This window comes from Falco rusticolus, chromosome 12, assembly GCF_015220075.1.
Source record: "Falco rusticolus isolate bFalRus1 chromosome 12, bFalRus1.pri, whole genome shotgun sequence".
Taxonomy (NCBI): domain Eukaryota; kingdom Metazoa; phylum Chordata; class Aves; order Falconiformes; family Falconidae; genus Falco; species Falco rusticolus.
In genome coordinates, this window is record NC_051198.1 from 26,565,618 (window position 1) to 26,588,597 (window position 22,980).

Below are 22,980 nucleotides of genomic sequence, written 5' to 3' on the forward strand. Positions count from 1 at the left end.
TTTTTCACTTTGTTGTTTGAGACTTGAAATTTTTTGCTTGAAGATATTATAGATTAAAGAATCCCTACCAGATATATTTTGGAGAGAATTGGAATGTGATGATAATTCCTACTAATCTTGTTATGTAAAAGTTTCTTCTTGGTCTAAAAGTCTCAAGTTAAACATAGTTCTAGCAAGAAGTCATCATCCAGAGAAGTTACATTTTTAATATTATTAGACAAACAACGAGAGGGTTACTGGTGAAGCAATGCCAAAGGAGAAAATCACTGCTAACCTGTTTGATGGAAGGGTTTCAGGGAAATGTTAAGGACACCTACAGATGTTTTGCTAGTAGTAGTTGGACTCCCTAGGTAACAGTAGTGTGAAGTTATGATTGTATCTCTGTGGCTGGCTCAAAGTAGCAAAAGAGTGTGGGACTTCTCTGTTGAAACTCCATTGATAAGACTGGTTTGGGTGAATGATCAACAAAAAGTATGTGAAGAGAAAGCCTACGACCCTAAACCTTCCTCCTTTTGGAGAAAAGTTGTGGTATTTCTAGGCACTCAAGTAGTCACTGCTCAAAGACAGTTCAAGTCTACAAAAAAACCCCAACCCTGTAAGAAAGCTAATGGATGCCTGCAGAGGCTACCAGCCATAGGGCTTTCAGGAAAGGAAGATGTCTCTTTCTGCCTTACACTTCTGTGATGCCAGTCCCAGTAGCTCCAGGACAGAGAGCTGCTTTTTATAGTCTAAGAACTTTCTGTCTGTTTTTCAAGATTGGTAGATGAGGGAATTGATGTGAGTGTCACTTCCAGGTAATGGAGATTATCCTCACGTTTTATCTCTTTAATTGACTTGTCCAAGACCGTGGTTTTCTTTCTTAATCTATGTGACTTAGAACCAGCTACTTGTCTGCTTCATCCCTACTGCCATCAATATCACCAGCCAGTGTACATCTGTCTCATTAGTTACGTGTTCTAGCTGATGCTTCACTGCTCAAACTTATAAAGCAATATCCAGATATAAAAACATCTGTACTGAACCCTTATCAAAAGTCAAAGGTAGCTGAAGGCATTGTGTTCCACACACAGACAAACTGCTGTTGCCAGCCTGTTCAGGTGGGAAATTCAGTTATGTTACATAGAAAGTGTTACAAATGGAAGAATGGGGCCAAGAACTGCTATTAGGAGTGAACAGAAATCCATGAGTTGATTCCAAAGTAGCATGTGCAGCTTTCTTAGCTGGGTAGTATAGCAGTACAGGAGAAGCAATAGATACCCTTTGTTCTTACATTTTTTTGGGATAAGACTGTGTAGATAACTGGTAATTTAACTTACCAAAATTATATGTGCCCATGTTTCTCTTTTCTGAGAATTTATTAAAAACTTCATTTCTCTTCAAAGAGAAAGGAATTTCTAAAACTCATCTTAAGCTTTTCCCATGCAAAAAGCATAATCAGTCAAAAGCAGGCAAAAATTCATGCCAACACAAACAAGGTGCTGAACTTGGATACAGAATGTTGCATGTGACGGCAATCTTTGCAATACATGTGTGCAACAGTGAGTCAGCAGTGCCTAGATAGCAGACAACAGCAGTGTCATGGGATTTCTTAAAACTCCCATGTCATACAGTAAGATTTATGACTTAGAATGTTTCAGATGGTGCCTTAAGGCTATTTTTAATGTGCAGCAAACATGCACAGGTTTGCATGTTGAAATGGTCAATAAGTTCACAGTGTTAACCCTTGTCAGGACAGTGAACCTCCATGTACAACAGTTAAGACACAACTTCACTCCATATTCAGACTTTACCTTTTGAAAACTAAGGGTGTCGCAGAATGGTCGGGGTTGGAAGGGACCTCTGGAGATCATCTAGTCCAACCCCTGCTGAAGCAGGTTCTCCTAGAGCAGGTTGCACAGAGTCGCATCCAAGTGGGTTTTGAATTATCTCTAAAGGAGACCCCACAGCCTCTTTGGGCAGCCTGTTCCAGCGCTCTTGTCACCCTCAAGGTAAAGACGTTCTTCCTAATATTCAGAAGGAACCTCCTGTGCTGCAGTTTGTGCCCGTTGCCCCTTGTCCTGTCGCTGGGCACCACTGAACAGAGCCTGGCCCCGTCCCCTTGACACTCGCCCTGAAGACATTTGTATGCATCGATAAGATCCCCCTCAGCCTTCTCCAGGCCGAACAGCCCCAGCGCTCTCAGCCTTTCCTCAGCAGGGAGATGCTCCAGCCCCCTCATCATCTTCACAGCCCCCGCTGGACCCTCTCCAGTAGCTCCCCGTCTCCCTTGACCTGGGCAGCCCAGCACTGGGCACAGCACTGCAGGTGTGGCCTCGCCAGGCAGAGTAGAGGGGGAGGGTCACCCCCCTCGCCCTGCTGGCCACGCTGCTCCCAATGCACCCCAGGATCCCACTGGCCGCCTTGGCCACCAGGGCACACTGCTGGCTCATGGGCAACCTGCTGCCCGCCAGCACTCCCAGGTCCTTCTCCGCAGAGCTGCCTCCCAGCAGGGCAGCCCCAGCTGTGCTGGTGCGTGGGGTCGTCCCTCCCCAGGGGCAGGACCCTACACTTGCCTTGGTTGAACTGCATCAGGTTCCTCCACCCAACTCTCCAGCCTAAACGGCAGCGCAGCCTTCTGGTCTGTCAGCCGCTCCTCCCGGTTCTGTATCACCAGCAAACTTGCTGAGGGTGCGCTCTGTCCCTTCATCCAGGTCACAGATGAGTAAGCTGAACAAGACTGGACCCAGCATTGACCCCTGGGGAACACCATTAGCTACAGACCCCCAGTAGACTGCACCACTGATCACAGCCGTCAGAGAGCTCTGCCATTCAGCCAGTGTATATGTATTTGCATGTATGTTTGCTGCCTCTGTCTCTTAATGTGCTGGATTTGTCCTGCTTATAACTTTTCAAGTAAAACAGACGTAACTAGCTAAAGACCCTTATTTTTCAGTTTGCTTGTAATTCATTTTGGATATAGGAAGGGAAGTGAAATATTGCAAAACATTTTTCCCAGCTGTGACAGTGAATGCCTGATAATCTTAAGTCTCCAATGATTGTACTGATAGAGCTAGCAAAATCCTTCAACAAATACTGTGATTTCTCTCAAACTGATAACAAAGTCAAGTAAACTTCTTTCCTATGACAGACTGCTTTGGGTTTGGGTTTTTTCCTCATTGTTTGGATTGTTTCTACCTGCCTAAGACTATTGCCTTAAATATTTTAAAAAAGGAACGCTTTCTGTGGCACTTTAAGGCAATTCTGTTTGATTATATCACGAATAGTTAAGATAACTTGCTTATATTATCAGTAATAATATTGATATATAAGTTTTGATACATATCTCTTCAGTGGTGAATACACTTGGATAAAGAGATTTTAAAACTGCGTACTGAAGAACTGCTAAAGACTTAGCTGCTTCAGTTTTTCCTAACGTTTTTATTGGAAATGCAGAATATGTAGATACCCGAAGTGCATTCCAGTACGATCTACTAGCAGGCAAGAGGATTTCCGCTTCAGCGCTGCAGTTCATTAAAGAGTTGTAAACAGAAATGCTGCAGAAGTGTACTGTGGGCATGTGAGGAGAGATTTCTGATAACCTCAAGGCTGCCTCCCAAATGATCTTATTAATTCTGTGAGTAATCCGGGGAAAATCAGTAGGGTTTCTTTGACTTTTGCCCTCCGAGGTTGCAGTTTTTACAGCTTGGAGCAGCTATTAGTAACAATAGCTCTTGAAGTGTAATTTAAAAAACCCCAGGAAATGTGTTCCTGTTTTTCTTTCTGATGCAGTTACAACTGACAACTCCTCTTCCTTTAGCCCCTAATTCAGTGTGCCACTGTTCCTGGAAACCTGTTTGGAATGTTATAATGAAGTTTTTCACTTGCCTGAAGTACATCAAATGTAACGCGTGAGCCCGGTTTCCAGCAGAGCCTTCATTCTGTGTGCAGTCAGCTGTTCCTCATGAGTCACGCTGCTGGCTGGTTAAGGAAGGGGATGCTTTGTGCAGACTCTGGGCAGTTCATGATTTTAATTCTTGTGTATTGGGAAGGCTGCTGTTACAGTTGTCAGCTCATTTGTGTTCAAGGTAACTAATTCAGGACCACAAAGTGACATCTGTTCTAGCTGTTAGTGACAATTAAAGCACCGATTAAAAATTTAGATTGTAGGAAATCTGAACGTAGAAATGTCATGTTTTGTGGTGATGTATGAAAGAAAAGTACAATAAGTATTTACATCTTTTCTTGTGAACACATTCTCTTTTTATCTAGCTTGAAGTTTTTGCTGGCTTTTCTTTCAGTTTCCCTTTGAGAATTATTTTCACTATCATTAAAATCTTACCTTGAAGAGTAATACAAAGAGCTATCTCAAATTGCTTTTCTCCTTATGCAGCACCTTTCAGAGTGGCATCATCCTGCCTAGAACCTAGACTACCTCTTTCTGGGTGCCTTTTCTCCTCCTGTTCCATTTTTGCCTCTGCTCTCCAGAGTTATGTCATACAGTCTGCATTGGAGTGGTCAAGATCTGTGAGAATATCAGACATTAACTGTTTTGAAAGGCTTGTATCTGCGGCCTGTTTTCTGAATGTTACTTGTGATATATACAGAACTGTTAATTATATAGGTATATATAAACATTTCCCATTTTAAGACTGTTCCTTATGATGCAAATTAACCTTAGCTCTTCTTTAAAACTGCTGCTCTTTAAAACGGCTTTTCCAGCTTAAGGCAGGCATGCTTACCTTGCTATTCAGTGTTAGCAATGTATTTCTTTGATGCACATCCACATAACTTTGATGCTATTATAGTTTTCTAGTTTACCTAGCTGCCTTATCTCCCTGCTTTTAAGTCAGATTTGGTTAAAGTATATCCTTTTAAATCAGATAAATGGGAAAGCACATAATTTGATATAACAAGGAGTTTTAAAAAGTTTCATCCAGTCTTCATCAGTATTTAACCTTTGGTTACTGTATGAAAAGTTCAGATTTTTTTTTTCAGCTTTTTAAAATCTGCTGGTAATCACTAATTTTGAAGCCAGCAGTTGTATTACTTGATGCATCAAACAAGTGGATAATATTAATTGTGATGAAACTCATCTTTGGAAATCTTTTTTGTTGTTCAGTATCTGTTACACCTAATAATAACAAAGTCACGTTGTAACCCCGAAAAGTCTAATCTTCATTATAGCTGGTTTGTATTATTTTCATTATCAGCTTAGAAAAATCACAAAATCCAGTAAGGCTATTAGGAAGCTTGGTTTTCTCTGCAGATAGATTTGATAAGAAGAGGTACCTTCTATGGCTTGCTCATGAACTAGATAAATGGAGAATTCATATTTGATTATTTTCTCCCCTACTAGTTTTCTTTCACCATCTGTCATTGTTCTTTAGAGACTGAAAGATAACAATAATATCTTCATTTCTGATTCCAGGCAAAGGCTTGGTGTTATATTTACATCCCAGCACCAGGCCATAGGAAACATATCATTCTATTATATATAGTATGGCTATTGATGGCATTTAGGCTTGTTCTCTTTGTGTCATACTTTCTCCAGTTAAAAGAATGTAGGGTCAATCTTACATTTTTGTAAGTAGTGTTAGAAATACGTTAAAGTATGTGGGAATTGTTTCCAAATTATAGTTAGTGACATACAACACACCTTGGCTTACCTGCTTTGTAAACCAGATTTGTGAAACTTGCAGGGTTTAGAAAAGCAGAGAAGATGCATCACTTAGTGTTTCGTGATTATCAGTTGTTTTGGATTGTGGTACTCTCGGCTGGTCACAGATCCCATTGCAGATGAAGCTGAATAATGTGTCTTTATCCGTTCAGTAATTGGGCTTTTAACTGTTCAGTTACGAGTCTCAGATGGTAGAGATGAAGATTTGGGTTTTTGTCTCGGGTTTTTTTAGTATAACTTCTAAAGCAGCTTTTATAAGTATAAGAAAAGCTTAAGAAAAATAAGTGCCTACAGTTTGTCAGTATCCATGGTTATTTTTTGAATTTCTATTTTCAAGGGTTTAACATTCTAGCACTGGTTTTCGGTATTTTCTTTTATAAAGGATAGGGGCTTTGGTGATAAATACCTAGTATGAGTTCAGTGGCCTTCTGACACTTTAAAGTACTTGACTGGCTTGATCTGAAATTGGTGAAATGTAACTGTATTATAACTTACCAGTTGAATAAGAATAATTTAGAAAGGGTTTTCTGAAATATTTTTATAAGTCAGTCTGTAAAAACAAAATAATTTTAATGATGACTTTGAATATTAGTTTCTCACTAATCTCATGAACGAAATTTCTGATTTTGTCTTCCAGCCTTTTCCCATAGGATGATATAGCTTTGAAATTATCTCAGCCTAAATTGGAAAACTCAAGATATGCCTCATCAATGAGCTTTATGGTGCCTGACACCTCAGTGTTGTGGAAGGTGCAAATGCAGTGCAGGTCACTGCAATGATTAAAGGTGAAACTGGTTAGTGGAGTCTGTAGAACCTGTGTGCCCACATAAACTTCTTGGTTATATGTTACAACTGTCCTGCACATCTAAACATCTTGCAGTGATAAATAGCGTTTATGCAGATGGGTATTCTACACAGTAAGCTTGCCTACAGGACAGATGCAGAGGTTTTTCCTTTCCTAGCTGGACTGCTGTTAGGAAAATTCAGAAACAGAGGAGACTAAATATAAAAATAGAAACAGGAGATGAGAAAGAAGCAAAGGTCTGTATAAAAGAAACAGTTTCGTACCTGGAGCATAAGGAGAGACTGTTACTGATAGATTAACAGCTGTGTGAAATAGGTTTGGTAGTAACAATAATATGTTTGAAGTATTTTTTTCCCTGGTTTTATAGAAATAGACTTGTTCATAATTATTTTGTTGCCTTAAGACTGAAAAGCAGATTTTGGCAGCCTCTGGTTTCTTTCCTCTTTTATTTTTTTTTTTTTATTTGCCTGTGTAGTGTTCTGAGTTGGATGTTGAGGAACTGTAGCTCCCCACTGTGCAGAAAACTGTTTTTTGTTTCAAGTTTTGCTATATTCCTCTGTCAATTAATACATACACTTGTACAGATTCTGAAGGAATTCTGGAATATGTGGCAACGATGATCTCTCATTTAGATTCTTATCCCCCAAGTTTTCAGCAGTCATAAGGGGAGAGAAATCCAACTGTATTGGATGGAATATGCACACAAAGAAATGTTTGCTTTGATAACAAAAGAGGCTCAGTGCTCAAAAAGATTTTGGAAGGATTTCCTTCTAGTTAAGAGTGCATAATTTGACACCTTTTAAAATAAAGAATACTATAATATATTGATACTTCTTTTCACAACTTCAGTTAAGAAGGCATGATCAATGGCTTTAGCAGATTTTAATTAGTTTTCTGTTCGTTTTGTTGAAACAGGAGGAATAAATGTCTTAGCAACAGATTTCTGCCAAGAAGGACAATTTAACTCAGTATGTGCTTACAAAAGAAGAGTAGGAAAACTGCTTTTGTCTCACATTAGCCACACTATCTTCTATGTTACAGCTCCTTTAGATTTACTGTAGGTTAACTTGTTAGACTATGGGTTTGATTTAATAAATAAATAGGATATGAAGCATTTCTCTTGTAGATCACTTTGCTGGCATCACATGCATTCAGCAAAGACCAAGCTGGTTCCCCTTTGGCAGCAGTGGCTAAGTTGTCCCTGCGGAGACTCCAAAACATTCACTAGTTATAAAACTGGCAGTTAATTTCCTTTTCTCATGTTGTTTAATGCTTGCATTTTGTTTGTCTTTCCTTAGGTTTTTTTTTTTGATTAAGCTTTTACTTTTACTGAATTCTTATCTGTAATGACAGTTTAATTTTTTGGAAGATAAATGGAAGTGGCATGTGCAGTAAAATAACTTTTCAACAGCTTAGTGCTAAATGTTTCCAGATATAGATGCAATTCAATCACATCTAAACTTATGAAAAATGTAAATCTGCAGTTCTCTAAGGAATGTTTATTAATACCTTTAATGTTTATCATTGTACATGAGGAAGATATACATAATCCCTCTGTGTTAGAAAGACCCTTCAATTTAAATTTATTAAAGATTACTTTACCCTGTCATGAACAAAGTGTCCCCTAAATCCAGTTCCCTCATGAAAGCGTGAGAATTTCTCCACTACTTGGGGTCTGTGCAAAGTATCTGCACTACAAAAGCACCCTGGCTCCTTCCATTTTAGGAATCTGGGAAGGGTAAATATTTAGAAGTGCTGGCATAACAATAGCAGAAGTAGAAGGAAATTAAAGTTTGGGATCCAGTGCTGAGACACATTTGGCTTAAACTGTGTGGAAAAAAGAAAAGCTTTTTAGTAACTTGGTGAAAGGTTAGGATTTTCATTTTTGGATTAAGGAACAAGTGGAACTGTTCTGGGCAGAATAAACTGCCCGGTTTTCACAGACAAGAAGTCTCAGTTTTGAAAAGGTAGCCTTCTCAGTTCTTGTGGAGCTTTTTGCTTTTTCTGTCAGACTGGAGATGATGTTGTTCAGTTACTTTCTGACAGGTCGCAGGAACTAATATTTCACTGAGCAAAGGCTAGCACGGTTAAGTGAACAAGTCTTTTTATGGAAGACTACTGCTGGTATGAGAACATCTTGAATGTAAGGCATAGAGGCTGTAGGTTGCATAAATGTATGGAGTAGACTGATATTAACACTGTGGCATAGAAATTGATTTCATTATAGAAACTCTGGTGTAGGCTGCAAAGTATTTTGCTCTAGAGAAGATTTTTTTTTTTTTTTTGTAGCATCTGTTAGAGAATTTCCAGTGTCTGTTGTATGCAACAGCTGTTAGATATTGAGCAGAAAGATTCATCTGTCCTCAGAATAGCAAGAAAAATGTATTCTTTATCTTGATAAATTCAGTTCAGGTTGAGTAACTCGTCGGATATTAAAACCAGTTTTCCTGGTGTATTTCACTTATCTTTGGGAGATTTTTGGCACTATGTTCAAATACCTAAACACGTATGTTCTAAAGACTGAAGCCTGTTACTGCCAAACTTTGCCATGTGACTTATGAGCCTATATAAAGACCATTGTAGTAACTTAAGCTGATACTTGGCTTGCGTTTATGCAAGACAACTCCAAATAATCCTTTAACTTAATTTTGAACAGTGCTACGTTTTTCAGAAAGAGACCCTGTAGAGCTGGCTAGAGAAGGGGAACTGTGCTTTTGCAAAGAATTTGAGTGTTTGGAAATCTATTTTTTTGGATCCAATTTAAAAGTTAAACCAAAGAATTCTGCATTTCATTGTAGAAGGAAATAGAGTTTATCTCCAGGGTGTTTATCTCCACAGGTAAGAGACCCTGCTGGGTAGCCTTATCTGATGCTTCAGGGCTCTTGGCTCTCACTCAGCTTGCTTTAAGTTGTATGGGTCATCAGAAAAGGCAGGTTTACAGTTAGTTCTGTTGGAAAGCTGTCAAACTTTACCATCACCATCATGTTTTAATAGTATTTTTTCGTTACCCTTCATATAATTTTGATTTTTATGGTTTCCAGATGGTAGATAATTCAACACAGCCCCTGACAGAGTTTGTTGAATTTCAGATCACCTGGTGTCCTGGTGACTTGAAGGCTAACAGAAGTTGCTCTTCAGATTTAGGTGCCGGTTGCTGCAAGGGGAGCTAGACCCACAGGACTTTAACTGTAGTGAAATATAATGAAATATATTGGTATTAGTGAAATAGTGTAATAGTATTTGGAGATAATTTAGACCGCTCCAGGACTTCGATGCCTGAGGTTGGTTGTGAATTTCTCAGTATTTTGGTTACCTACTTGTAAAGATACTTGTTATCTTGAAGTTTCATTTGCAGGATGACAAATGCTTCAGTATTTAAGTGCCTGTCCTCTTGTGATTTAATCTTACCAAGAGTAGTTTAGAAAAAAGAAATCACAAAAGGAACTGAATTTATAGTAAACTGAATTTAGACCATGAAATCTGCACTTTATGGTAGTTTAGTCTCTTAATTACGAATTAATATCAGTCTACTTGAGATTTAGGGTCTATATGGCAAGTGTTGAATGTTGTACATAGATCCTGGGAACCTGTGACTGAGGTCAGTGGGATTCAAGTATCTTTGCACAATAGCTTTCTACTGGTAAAATAAATCATAACATAGCATGCTTTAAACCTATTTAAGGCTTGTGGGGCTATAAGAACTTTAGTAGGTTGCTGTTCAATACTAATGAACATGGCCCAGTTGTGACAGGTGATACTTATTTTAGTGTAAGATAAACCGTGACGATTTCGTGGGATTTTTCAATTTCTTCCCTAGTAATTCAGCTATAGCATCATTTTACCAGTCAGTTCCTTATGAACTAGCAGAATTCAAGATATTTATTTTACTCTGTTCAGGGATTTCAAATTGCTTTTAGCTAGGGTAAAGCATCAATATTTGTCAGATGTTACTTCAAGCACTTCTAGGAAGTAGATTGGAACTTAGGAGGGACAACAGGGATGAAGGCTGTCATTGCATGCTGGAGAAGTGGAGAGGTCAGCCTAAGCAGCTGTAACACTCCAGTCTCCTTGCAGTCCAAGCAGCAAGGCATACTGGTGTGTTGCAGAGCAGAGGCAGTGCCCAGTGCTGTTTCTACCAATGCCCCCATGTCCCAGTTCCACTGCAACAGCAACGAAGACGTGTCTCAAAATGCCTTGCAATGCATTGATATCATTGCTGGGCAACTGTATGATAACTCCAAAAAAAGGAAGACGGAAGACTTGGGATTTTACGCTGAAATCCATCTGAAGGATTTCAGGCTTAAGTTTCCTACCAAGCAATGGACTCTTAACTACGCAGCTGTTTACTAGACTGGGATCAAGGGCATCCTTTATACAACTAGGAACACAAAATTTACAGGACCAGAGTGAGGGAGAGTACGAGCAAGAGAAACAGGACTCTGTGATCCAGTGATGAGATCATTTAACCTTGGGGTGGGGGAAACATAGGCTGTACTTGGAGGACTGTGTATGTATTTTACGTGAAACAGTACACAGTTTATTAGCAGCCTTGGAAGCTTCAACAGAACTAAGCATAGCCTATGAAGTGGTGAATTGAACAATTTCTGTCTAAGGTCCTTTGTAAATAATTAGGCAAATGTTTCATTCTGTGTTTATTACTGCTGATTTAAAGTAAGATTTTTGTATATGTGGTTTCTTGTGGTTTTTTTTCTAGATTCTTCATATTTGCAAAATTGATTCATTTCATAACAGAACTTTGTGTGGTGAAAGCTTCTGTTTAATCCTATTTTAAGTGTCGGTTTAATCTTATTTTCAATGTGCTGATCAAGCTATGGTTCGTGTACCTGCCAGAGAAATTATTCTTGATTTGTGTTACAGTTTTAAGAGAAATGAGCATACTGAAAATCAATACAAATCTTACATCTACATCTGTGGATATAAAATGTTGATGTAATACCGGTACATGCCAGCGCTCACGTATTTCTCAGTTTATGACTTTGAAGTGAAGAAAATGCAAGTGTATTGTACTTCAGTGCATGACTAAATTAGGGTATTAAAACAGGTTCTTTATTATGTTTACCTCTGATTTTGATGGTTTAAAAAACTTACTTGTTATTAGCTAAATTTACAATGGCAGTTTTAGGTTTCTAGGAAGCTCTAGTGACCCTCTGTAAAGAGGTAATTCAGTGAACCTGTCACTAATAATTTCATTCTGCAGCTAATAGTAATGGGTTTAATCCAGAAATTATGAGCTGGGCCCCCCTTCCCTGAGGGAAGTGTTTCTTTACATCTTTAAATGTAAGGGGAGTGAGCGTAGTAAATTTAACAGGACCTGGCTGTTCTTTTATTTTTGAAGTCATGAGGCTTTTGCTAAGTACTATGCAGAATTCAGGAATACACAGCACAATTTGACTTGAATTACTGCCATCTGAGGGCAGACTCATGTGTTTCACCCATGCCATTTTAATGGAATACAGCTTTGTTTGCTGTCACTCACATGTTTACCTGTGGCCTTGCAAACTAGCTCGTGATGGCTGGTATCTTTCAGATGGGCACCATGCACAAGAAGCCTGACTGTTGCAGTCATGCTCTGACTGATAATCTGGAGTATTGATGCTCCTGCTCAGTGTTTACAGTAGCCATGCAAGTAGATTAGTAATGCAGCACTTGTGAAGAAAGTCATCGAAGATAATGATGTTGAACTGTTGACTTGTTTAGCTCTGAAAGAAAAAGTGCAGTCATTCAACGAGAAAGCAAGAAACCTGGGAAAATGCCTTCAATGGCTTTACCAAGTATATCCAACTATGTTTTAGTATTGGATTAGAATGCTAATCAGAATTCTTCTCCGTCTTGTCCTAATGAAAGGAATTCCTGTATGTAGGGGACTGGAATCACAGTTTGTGAGCATTTAAAACACAGCCCTTTGTTTTTGCTTTGTTATTTTGTGAGAATTCAAAACTGGTTCAGCAATAACTTGTTTTATAGAAAACTTACAACCAGAAATTGAGTCATGCTTATCTCTTTGCTATGATCTGTGCACTACATGCTTTTTCTTAAGCAGGTTTTTGTAAAAAAAGTTTCTATTTAGTGCTAAGTATCAATTCTAAAGCCTATTGCTTTTGCAGTATGTATTATAATATGCACATTATATGTGTACATTCTCCTAAGTGACCTAGATCATCAGTGCCACTGAAAGAAGTGCATCTCCCCACTCCTGCTGGTTATTCTTGCCTGTTCTGGTTGTCATCCTTATGCCAGCAAACAAGCTTGTGCACGTATGTGGTAAGTGGAATTTGGAAAATTTCTTGGGATTAAAACTAATCTATGAAGAGGAAGTGTGTGGGTGAGCATCTTAGCACATGTTTGCATGATAGGCGCTTGCCTCTTTAAATTATCGCCTAGCTTTGAAATTCCTTGTCCTCTGACCTTTGGCCGAGCATTCCAGGTTCCTTTCTCTTTTTCCCCACCCCCTTTCCCCTTGAAATGCGTAGCTTGCTGTCACCCCTGGCTTAGAATATGCCAGTACCCAAGGAGCTCAGGGTCACCTGTTCATACTTGCCATGCACAACTACTGCCTGACATCTCACATTTGGTTGTACTGGAAAGGCAGTCAGAACACTAGTGGATATTACAGTCTTTTCTAATGCCTAGCCATAACTTTCGGCTTTGAGTAGTATGACCAGATCCAAGTGATACCTTTTTGTTCACGGTGAGGGGAAAAAAATAATAGTGGATATGTCATGCAAGCATGAAGAAAAAGTCAACCAAAATTGATTGGGATGCTTTCCTCAAGGTTAGACTACTTTTTTATCTTTCTTTTGTCTCTAAAGTAAACTCTTTGGGAAAATGGCTTTTATTTTTGTTTTTGATGTTGTGTTTTTTTCTGGTAGGTTTATACACAAGTTATTTTGGAAAGGGCATATGCAAGGATTAACATTTTCTGACAAATGGAGCAGTTTTTCTGCTTTGACTTTCAATAGCTGATTGGGCTATGAGTTCTTGCTGGGAAGGTCAGTATCTTATGCAGGCGTTGCTCGTATTAAAACAGTATCTGGCTGGTGACTGTTAAATACTGCAGACTAAACAAGGCTGGTCTATTAAGTGAGATTTAAAATTGTAAAAAGAATATTCGAGTTTTAATATCTGACCACTGCTATAAAGGTTCAATGGCTTGGTAGTAAACCAGTTTCTTGGCTTTATTAAAATTAGCAGTGCCCATGCCCTGGAACAGGTACACAGCCTAATTAAGTGAGCTGAAAGGGAAGGAGTTGCAAAGGGACCAAACTTTTCTCCCAGCCACGGGCCGGCTGCACAGCTGCTGCCGCCGCAGGGCTGCCAGAAGTCTTCAGCAGCTGCTGTGTGCCTGTCTCCATGTCTGATCCGGAGGTGGTTTACTGGTGCTGACTTTGTACAGCTGTGGGGCTGCTGGCATATACCCAGTCACTCTTCTTTGCCAGGATATAAAAAAATATCTCCACAGTTGTACTCCATAATGACCAAAAGTGACTAGTGTTCTCTCAATTCCCATACCCTGGTTTCCTGTGCAGACTGCTGTCAGTCCTACTGCTTCAGAGTCCTGAAGTGCTTGAGGATCCTCAGATCTTGGGTGCAGGAAGAAGCTGTACTCTTAAATACGTTTCAGCACCTGATCCTCAGATGCCTTAATTCTTATGCAGAGAGTTAATCTGATACTATAATTCATGTAACCAGTACAGAATTGAATCCTGTTCTGAAGAATCTCCTAGAAATGGGTAACCTGCAGGAACTGGAAAAAAATTACATTGTCTAACCAAATTGGCTACATACATCACAAAGACTGTAACAGAAGTAATCTAATTGAAGTCTGATCTTGAATTCAATCTTTAAATAGCCATCCAACTGTATTTATTGAATGTAAATCTCAAGAGATACCATCAGGTTTGAATAGCCTGCAAGTACATAATCTTAGACATTTGGTCAGTACTGGATATCTTCAATATAAAAACTTGGTTTGTTATATGGACCTCATGCAGAGAAATAATATATCTGGGTTTGTAATACAATTGTAATGCAATTTCTATATACGTTGTTCTTTTCCAGAGGATTTTTTGATTTAAGAATTGATCAGGAAGGTATACAGTTGCAGTTTTGTACTGAGAAGAATATAGCTCAGAGCTGTGTGGTTCTAGGGAACCTGTGTTCTGCTGAAGACACCAAATCTGGTTTTTAAGAAGATACACCTCGGTATTCCCTGGGTATAGTGTAAAAGGAATAGAGATAGCGTTAGAAAAAAAACCTGACCCCAAACATGTTGAAGAAAGTTACATAGATATTTCATAGTTTAGATTTGTCTCAAGGTTTTTGACTTAAAGTAGCAGGTAAAACAGACACGTAATCAAACTTAGTTTAGTGAAAAGGTTTGGAAATGATGTGACTTGTGTATGATAGGCAGTAACTAATTTAGTCTAACCAGTGTGAAATCAGAGGATCCTAGAGAAATCTGACATCTCCTTCTAAAGCTATAGAGGTTAGTGCTCTGAAAGGTTTGGCTCTTGATTTATCTGAATGTATGAAAAATTCCCAGGCTCACATCTGTTTGCTAAAACGCAGCTAAAAAGACTTGACTTCCCATTGCAGGAGCTGTGTTTGGGTAACCCTCTGGCAGGCAAGTAGCCTAGTGAGCAAATATTGAGTTTGTGCTCAAATAGCATTTTCTCTTGCCTTGTCTGTCAGGCCTTCGTTAGTGTGTCAGTAAAGCTCACATCAAATAAAAGCTCCTCTGTGGGCTCTAGCAATGCTTGTTTACTCCAAACTCTTAGATCTTTTTTTTTTCTTTTTTTTTTTTCCTGAAGAAAAAAAGATTAGCTTTGGTGCTTATTTCACTTTCTTAATGAGGAAAGGTGAAGGTGTGATGTGGGCTGTGCACAAAAACAGGGGGAGCTCTTTCATGCCTTGCTTTAAGGTTTAGGCAGTTAATTTGGAAATCCTTTAGAAAAATGAATAATTAAGCAGCCGGTAGGGGTTTTCTATGCTGTTACTAAGTCAAGGGAACAACCTGCTAGATTGAAGGTTGGTTTTGCAGTATGTAGAAGTGTTTGAGAACTACAGTTCCCACCTAATTTACTCTTAAATGAATAGCAAGAACCTTCCGCTATTGAGCTGTGAAAGTGAATGAAATGAACTAAAAAATAATTTTCTGATATCTGCAACATAAATGTTCATTTTGCACATGACTGTTTATATAGTATACATATTATAGGCAATACTCATGCAGTTGCAGTGAATACTGATGTTGCATTTTAAGTTTCCCTTAATTTGGGTGCAAAACAGTGGTCCCTATCTTAAAAGTAATTGGTATCTTAGTGTTTTAAAAGAATCTCTTACATTTCAAGATTTTGCTGGTTCCTGAACTAAGAATATGAATCTGAAAAAGTGACTTTTCCTTTGCTTCTCTAGCTGAAATAGAAATCGGGGTAGTTAAGTTTTCTGGACTGTTGTATGAATTCTTCCACATGATGGGAGAAGTGCAGTTCTTTGTTTCTTTGATTATAGACAAGTTAATATGGTGGTTACTGTAACAATATTGGTAAAGTGCATTTCTCCTGTCATTTGGAAAAAAACTATGCTGCAGTAGTCACTTTCACTGTTAACATCAGGATGGTGGTTGTAATTTAAATATGGGTGTTGTACAAGTGATGGAAGTACTACTTTTTTTATATTACTTGTTTATTTTACATTCAGGTGAAGCATTCTGTTAGTTTTTCCCTCTGGTCAGTCTGGACAGTTTTACAAGTGACATTATACATGTGTGCACTTACATAAGATACTCTTAAGTGTAGTTTGTTCATAGTGGAAAAGGTACACCTGTGAGAAAGGAATGTAAATGAGAAAATGTAACTGTGTAAACATGTTTATGCAGCTGCATTTTAATATAACTTATTATTGGAGTGCTCTGTTTAGAGAATAAAATGATTACAACTGAAGACAAGCTATTAAAAATTCCTTTAAAACAGTGAGCTGTAGATAAATCAAAAGTATAGATCTTCAGTTCTTTTTTATACTTAAGATTGTACTTAAGACTTATTTGTGCTTAACACGTTTTGATCATATTAGCATCTGAAAACTATTTGAGATGCTAATAAAACTATCTTACAAACCTTCTGTATTACAGCATTTTTGCGGAGTATTAAATCTGATTTTCCCCCCTGTTTTTCTTGATTAAAACACAACTTTATTTTTTATTTTAGCAAAAATTTTAGTAATAATTGCTTCCAGTGTGGGGAATTTCAATAATTTAATAGCTTTTCAAAACTTTTTTCTGTTGTTGGACTTGGGTTACTGTGGAGCTTCAGATACACATTTCAATTCAGAGTACATGTGATTTGGAAACATGAAAACAGAAGTTTTATCTCTATTAGATCTTCACTGAAAAAAATCATTAAATTGATGTTAATATTTCTGTTCTGTAAGTAGATAAAACAAGACAGTCTTACATTTCATGAAACTCAACCTTCACATGACCTGGTTTAAAACCTCAGGATCTCAATGAAAAAAATTAGAGAAATACTGCTAAAGTGTCTTATTTCAGTTTGGAGAGGTGGGGGGAGACTGGAAAATGTCTCTACATTACTTTGAGAGCTTTTAAAAAAAATCAATTAAGGAAGTAGTTTAGAATCCTGCTGTAGTTGTTTGCAATAATGTACTGAACTGACTTTTTAATTACACTAGGGATTTGAGAGCACATTGTTCTAGGCAATTCATGGACAATGAAAGACTCTCTTTGCCCCCAGAAATTTATTTCTGTGCTTTGACTTTGTTATTTGTGATGATGTGACCTTAAATGTCTGGTTTCTAGAATATTAAAAGAATGTCTTGGTATTCAGTTTTATTGAATGTAGCGTGTAGAGTTAAATTTCCTGATTGCAAGCCAGAAGTCCTTTGTTTATCCAAAAAAACCCCAAATAGAGCATGATCGGCAATTGGGTCTTTACATTTCCTTTGTCACTAGTGCTGGAGAAGATTGCTTTGCAAGACTTAAAGATTTTTCAGCCTCTATGTGCACTTAGTTCTCAGCCTTTCTTGAGGATGTCAGTTTTGAAAGATCTTGTGTTGAAGTCTGGATGAGTAGAAACTGGAGAAGGACAGACAATTTACTTCCTCATCTATTGATCAGAGAATATTTCATCCTCATGGCGCTAGCAGTCTGAAAACGGAAGACTTAATATTTAAGACTTTGGCTATAGGTATATGATGATACTGAATCAGTTTTGCTTATGTTATGACCTTTATTTATATGAAGGTTTGTATACTCAAACCCTTGGCGGGGAGGGGAAGTGTATAGAAGGAATGCCAATGTAAGAGGATGCGAGTTTTTACATCTAATATCTTGCATTTCATTCACTTCCTTTCCTTCATCCTGTATCTCAAAGAAATAAACCCACAGATCTAAGGACAGGTTTTTCATTGCTGGGTGGTTTTGGTTTTACTTTTTACAATATTTTCTTTCATCTCTGGATGGGTAACACAGGTTTTAAATTAACTCCACTGTCTGTTTCAAGGCTCCCAAATGCCAGTTGAGAGTTTCCATCTTGGGGTGATGCCTTATGACGCAGCCGTTCTATTTTCAGGCTCAGTTTAGGTCTAGGAGCAGACGACTCGTGTTTGTGTGGCTGCAGTCTCAGATATCTAAGTTTGTGTCTTTGCCTCATATTTCTGGACTCAAGAGCACTTGGGAGCACCGTGTAGGCATTTGGATATCTCTGCAAAATTGTCAGGTGTGACACAATCAGTGGCAGTCTATACCTAGTAATCTCTGATGGATCAAGCTGACTGAGTCCAATTAACTTTCTTAATACTGTGCTCCTGGAGCGTCCCGTGTACTGCTAGAATCTGGAAGATCCCAATATGTGCCCTGTGTGCCTCCGAATAATTAAAGTAGCTGCTGCTGTCTCAGTATTACCTCAGCAAGCACTGCATAAAAATATACTTTAGTATGAAAAGTAGTGAATAAATGGTTGTCCCTACCATGTTTCTTTCACTGTATTGTTTGTTTTAAATGGCATTTGGTAAATTGCCTACTGTAAGTACTGTGCTGTGGCATCTAAGATGCAATAGAAAATATTGTGTCCTAGAAAAAAACACCCGTCAGGAAATTCTGTAAGTGGATAGGAATTGTAATAAAAATTCAGTGCAGCTATAATAAAATACTTGCAGAGTATATGTGCCATATACAAAACTCATTATGTCATTTCAACCTCTATTTCTGCCGGGTTCATAAGCAATTCAGCAGAATTTCTACTGCATCTCTGGTGCCCTCTGTCTGGCCTTCAAGGGTTTCAAAAGCCTCTGTCCTTTTTCCCTGAGAGCTTGCATGGTCCTTCAGCATCAATTTGTCCACAGAGCACCCAAAAATGCCACCAGCTCTCCTGTTAACATCCAACACTGTCAGTCCCACAACGTCTTCTGAACCCCTCTCTCTTTAAAAGACACTGCTGTGACGAGAAGAATCTGTTATTCATGTCCTGTTAAGCTCAGAGGGGCGTGTAAAGGCATCCAGCCAAGAAACAGTGCAGAGAATAGCTGCACCTGCAGTGTTGGAAGGGTGATAACTTGACAGCAGCTCTTGAGCATAGGCAGCCAAAGCTAGCAGAAGGGGCTGGCGCTCGAAGGCACCAGGCAATGCCATCAGTTTAGGAAAGTCTGTGGAAGAATCATGGCCAAGAATTGCAACTCTTTGTATCTTGCTTGAAGAAACAGAATGGTGAGAATTCATGCATTACAACACAGTATATCAGCCGTGCTTTGTAAATACAAATACAAGCTCGAGTTTTTAAGGCTTATCTTTTTATATGTTACACAAACTATAATTCATTTGAATCTCCAATATGGTTATTATCCTAACAGTATTTATATTTTTTTTCTTAAGGATTGTACACAAAATTCTGGGAACTGTATTAGTATCTTTACTACTACTTGATTTGATTTGTTAAGCATATTATGAAAAATGTTATTTTTAAATCTCTGTGATAAAAAGAGGCTGCTTACCTTAAGTTATGACACGAGATGATTTACCCATTTTTGTAAGATTAAAGGATTTTTCTTCGATCAGAACGTGGGAAGTACTTTTGTTTGCCCAGAGCAGCATGTCAGTCTTCAAGGGCTTGGAAGCTGAAATCACACATTTTTAAGTAATCTGTGAATCTCTATAAAGAAAAATAATATTAAAAATTAATCTTCAAGATGGCATGATAGTCAAATTTTATTCTGCTCATTTTCTCTTTAATGCATAGTGACGCTTTTGAGAGTACTTCTTATTTATGATACAAATTTGATAGCTCCATAGGTAGGTGGAACTTCCTGGTGGATTGAGGATCATATTGACTTAAACCCAGGCTGAATTAGCCGTGCAGATGTCCTGCACGTTCTCTGCATATATGCATTTCCAGGTGGTGGATGGAGCAGGGTGTGTTACTCATTTATCTTCTTGAGGCTTCCACAGATCAAATTTGACATCCCTGATTTGTCTTGAAGTCATCAAAATTTTTCCATGCTTTTCCACCTTCCCCTAGTTCTCCTGTGTGTGCACTCCATGTGCTGCAGAGCTATATTTTCTATACATATTTCCTGATCACTTACAAATCAAGTCAGAATTTGTCTGATATCGCTGGAGATGAGCAGTGGGATAAGTACATTAAAAGTTGAATGTAGTGCAGGAGGGGATGTTAAAGGGTACATGATGGAGGTGTCCAAACCCCGGTGTGCCAGGGGAACATCATGCAATTAAGACTCTGCAGGGATAGAGCATAGCATGGGGGAAAGGTTTCTGAGCACACACAGTGCTGAGTTTGCTTTTCTAATAGTATAAAGGCAGTCTGTAATTCAACTGACAAGTCTGTAATTCAAATATATAATACAGTATTTAAACCCAATTTGCACAGCAATAATTTTATTAGAGCATAACCTATGAACATACGTTATACATCCATTTTACTGTCATTCTTGGGGGGGAAAAAGTATCTGCAGTAAGTTCATGTCCTAAGATACAGTAACGCTATTTTGTGCTGTACATAAAATCTAAGAGTTTTGGTAGATTTTAATCCTTTGGATTTTTATAGTGCTTTTTCTCCTAGGTATCAAAGAAGTGAGCAAATACTATGTGCCTCTTGTTACTTCTTTGAGGTGGTTAGCAAATATAAGTGATAGAGTATCTGCAGTGAACTGATATACAGTAATGTTTACATATTTAAGAAACACTAGTGGACAGGTTTTTCAGAAAATCATAGAGTTTTGTGACTTTGGAAAAGTAGCCTTGAGATTATTCTTGTAACGCTTCTGGGCATATATTATGCATTTCAGATATTCAGAAAGTGAATACCATATTGTAGTCCTAGTTCCATTTTGGGTTGTGGTTGGAAGTTACCGGCTTTGCAGTATTGCTGTCTCGTTCAATGAATGTATCTGAGTTTCTTGTGTAAGAGCTGCCCACAATCAATGGCTCTATGTGGGATGGAAAGCAAGTTTTCAGTTAGCTGACATTAAAAAAATGATGTTCTAGATAGGATGCTGATGCTGTGTGGGAGGTGGAGACAGGGCAGCTGATGACAGTGACATTTTCCAGTTGAAACTAAGTTAGAAAGGCAAGGAACAGGGGTTTAAAAACCAAGAAAAGCTTCTCCTTAGAAGTGGGGAAGCACCACAGTCTCTCACCACCTGTTAAAGACCAGATCCAATGAGCAGGAGGAGCTGCCTTGCATAAAAACAAGGACCAGAGTTAGGATGTGTAATTCTAAGGTCACACTGAGGGAAACTGATCCCCAGTGTTGCCTTTGATAAGATTTTTTTTTTTTTTTTTCTCTGCAAAGATGCTACTAGATGAAAAATTCCTTTTGCTTCAAGCAGTTCAACTTGACCCTGAAATCAGAGCTCCTGTATTTCAGCAGAGGGGAAAGAGAGCTCTTCTAAAAAAACAGTCCCAGGTGGATTGTCATCTGCTTTGGGGTGGCAGGGGACTGGTTTATATGATCTGCCCCAGGAGGGTGCTGGCTCTGAGGTTTGCCTCTGAGAATACCGCTGCTGTGGAAATGCCAGGAGTCACCTCCCAAAACATGAGGCTTGTGTGCATGTGAGATGGAGTAGCTAGCCCGAGCATACCCTGGTAGAGCAGGTTGAGACCGGCTTGTAGCATTTCCCATAGTAGTATTTTTAAAAGTTCCTCATAATGCTGCTCTGTGAACTGAACGAGTACAGTGTTCCCCACCTTAATCCTGGGCTCTTTGGAAACACAACCTGCTGCTTTATTCCTGAGGCCCTGGAATCGGGGGGGTTAAATATCCCTGGAATGTGGCAATCTGTCTTCTCCATTTTGACTTGTCAGTGACAAAGCTAATCTTCTCTGCTCATGGAGTTTTCAGGTTTTTGCCTTAGCGGTCTGTAATAATTGCATTAATGGTCTGTAATAATTCAGTTTGTATTTATGAAGACTTTAAAAAAAAAAAAAAGGCATGAGGAGCATGTGGAGGTGTTTACTTTTGGACTACCAGGTCCTTGAGTGTTCAGGCCTGAAAGACACTCAAGAAAAGTTATTTTAGGTACAAATACCTCAAAATCTGGTGGGGGAAAAGCCCTGGTTTTACAAGACTGATTTTGGTTTGGTTTGGGTTTTTTTGGTGGGGTGGTTGCTGCTTTTTTTTTTCTTTTTTTTTTTTTTTTTTGTGGTGGTTGGAAAGGTGTCAGAGAGTTGTAGCCACACAGAGATACTTTAAAAACGCCCGAGCACCAAAGGATGGATAACACATTGGCAGGCGCTAACGGGGACTGAAGTGAGTTTGAAAAACACTCCAAATGACACCGGGTGCTATTTTCAGTGTCCCTCCCGCCTTCCTGGGCTCTTTCCACCTCAGAAAGGCTGGCGGCGGGGCGATGCCGCCTGCCGCTTCCCCGGGAGCGTGTGCGACGGTGGGGAGCTCCCCCGGGGCTCCCGCAGCTCCCCGGGGCGCAGGCGGGCGAAGCTGCGAGCGCGGCTCTCGTCTCCACATGGGCCTTAACCGAGCCCAGACGAAAGGGGGGCTGGGACCGAGGGCGGGGAGCGGCCCCGGGGCTCCCGCAGCAGCAGGGAGGAGCCGGCGGGTGGCTGCCAGCTCCCTGACCTGCCGCGGGAAGGGGCGGCCCCGGCGGCGGAGAGCAGCGGCTCGGCACGGCTCATCGGCTCGGCGCTCCCCGGGCTCGGCTCGGCTCATCGGCGCGACTCGGCGCTCCCCGCTCGGGCCATTGTTGGGGCGACTGCGGGAAGAACGGGCGCGTAGGTGGGGAGGGTGGTACCTGGATGCAGAGGGTGCTGCTTTCTCCTGACTGCTGAGCTTCCCCGGCCTGGGACTGGTAAGCGTTAAGGGGGTGTGTTGTGTTGAATTGCTTCAAGTCTGGCCGTGGTGTTTCTTAGGTTACAGCTGGAACAACTCGGGCTTTCAGACAGCGTTAGGATGTAGGTTTAACTGAGACTATTGTGTACCGTCGGTTTATTTACACTAGAATGCTACTTTGCAAT

At 39.5% G+C, this 22,980-nt stretch overlaps 1 protein-coding gene across 3 annotated transcripts in view; it reads left to right on the plus strand.

Moving 5' to 3' along the window:
* Window positions 1-22,980, plus strand: part of DISP1 (dispatched RND transporter family member 1) — a 92,201-nt gene that overhangs the window by 27,359 nt on the left and 41,862 nt on the right. The window contains exon 1 of one of the 3 annotated variants that reach the window (XM_037405645.1): window positions 22,693-22,814. The exons of the other annotated variants lie outside the window; for them this stretch is intronic. The gene's annotated coding sequence lies outside the window, so the exon portion shown is untranslated. Of the gene's footprint in view, window positions 1-22,692; window positions 22,815-22,980 lie in introns of those variants that run through there. 3 annotated transcript variants of the gene reach the window in all.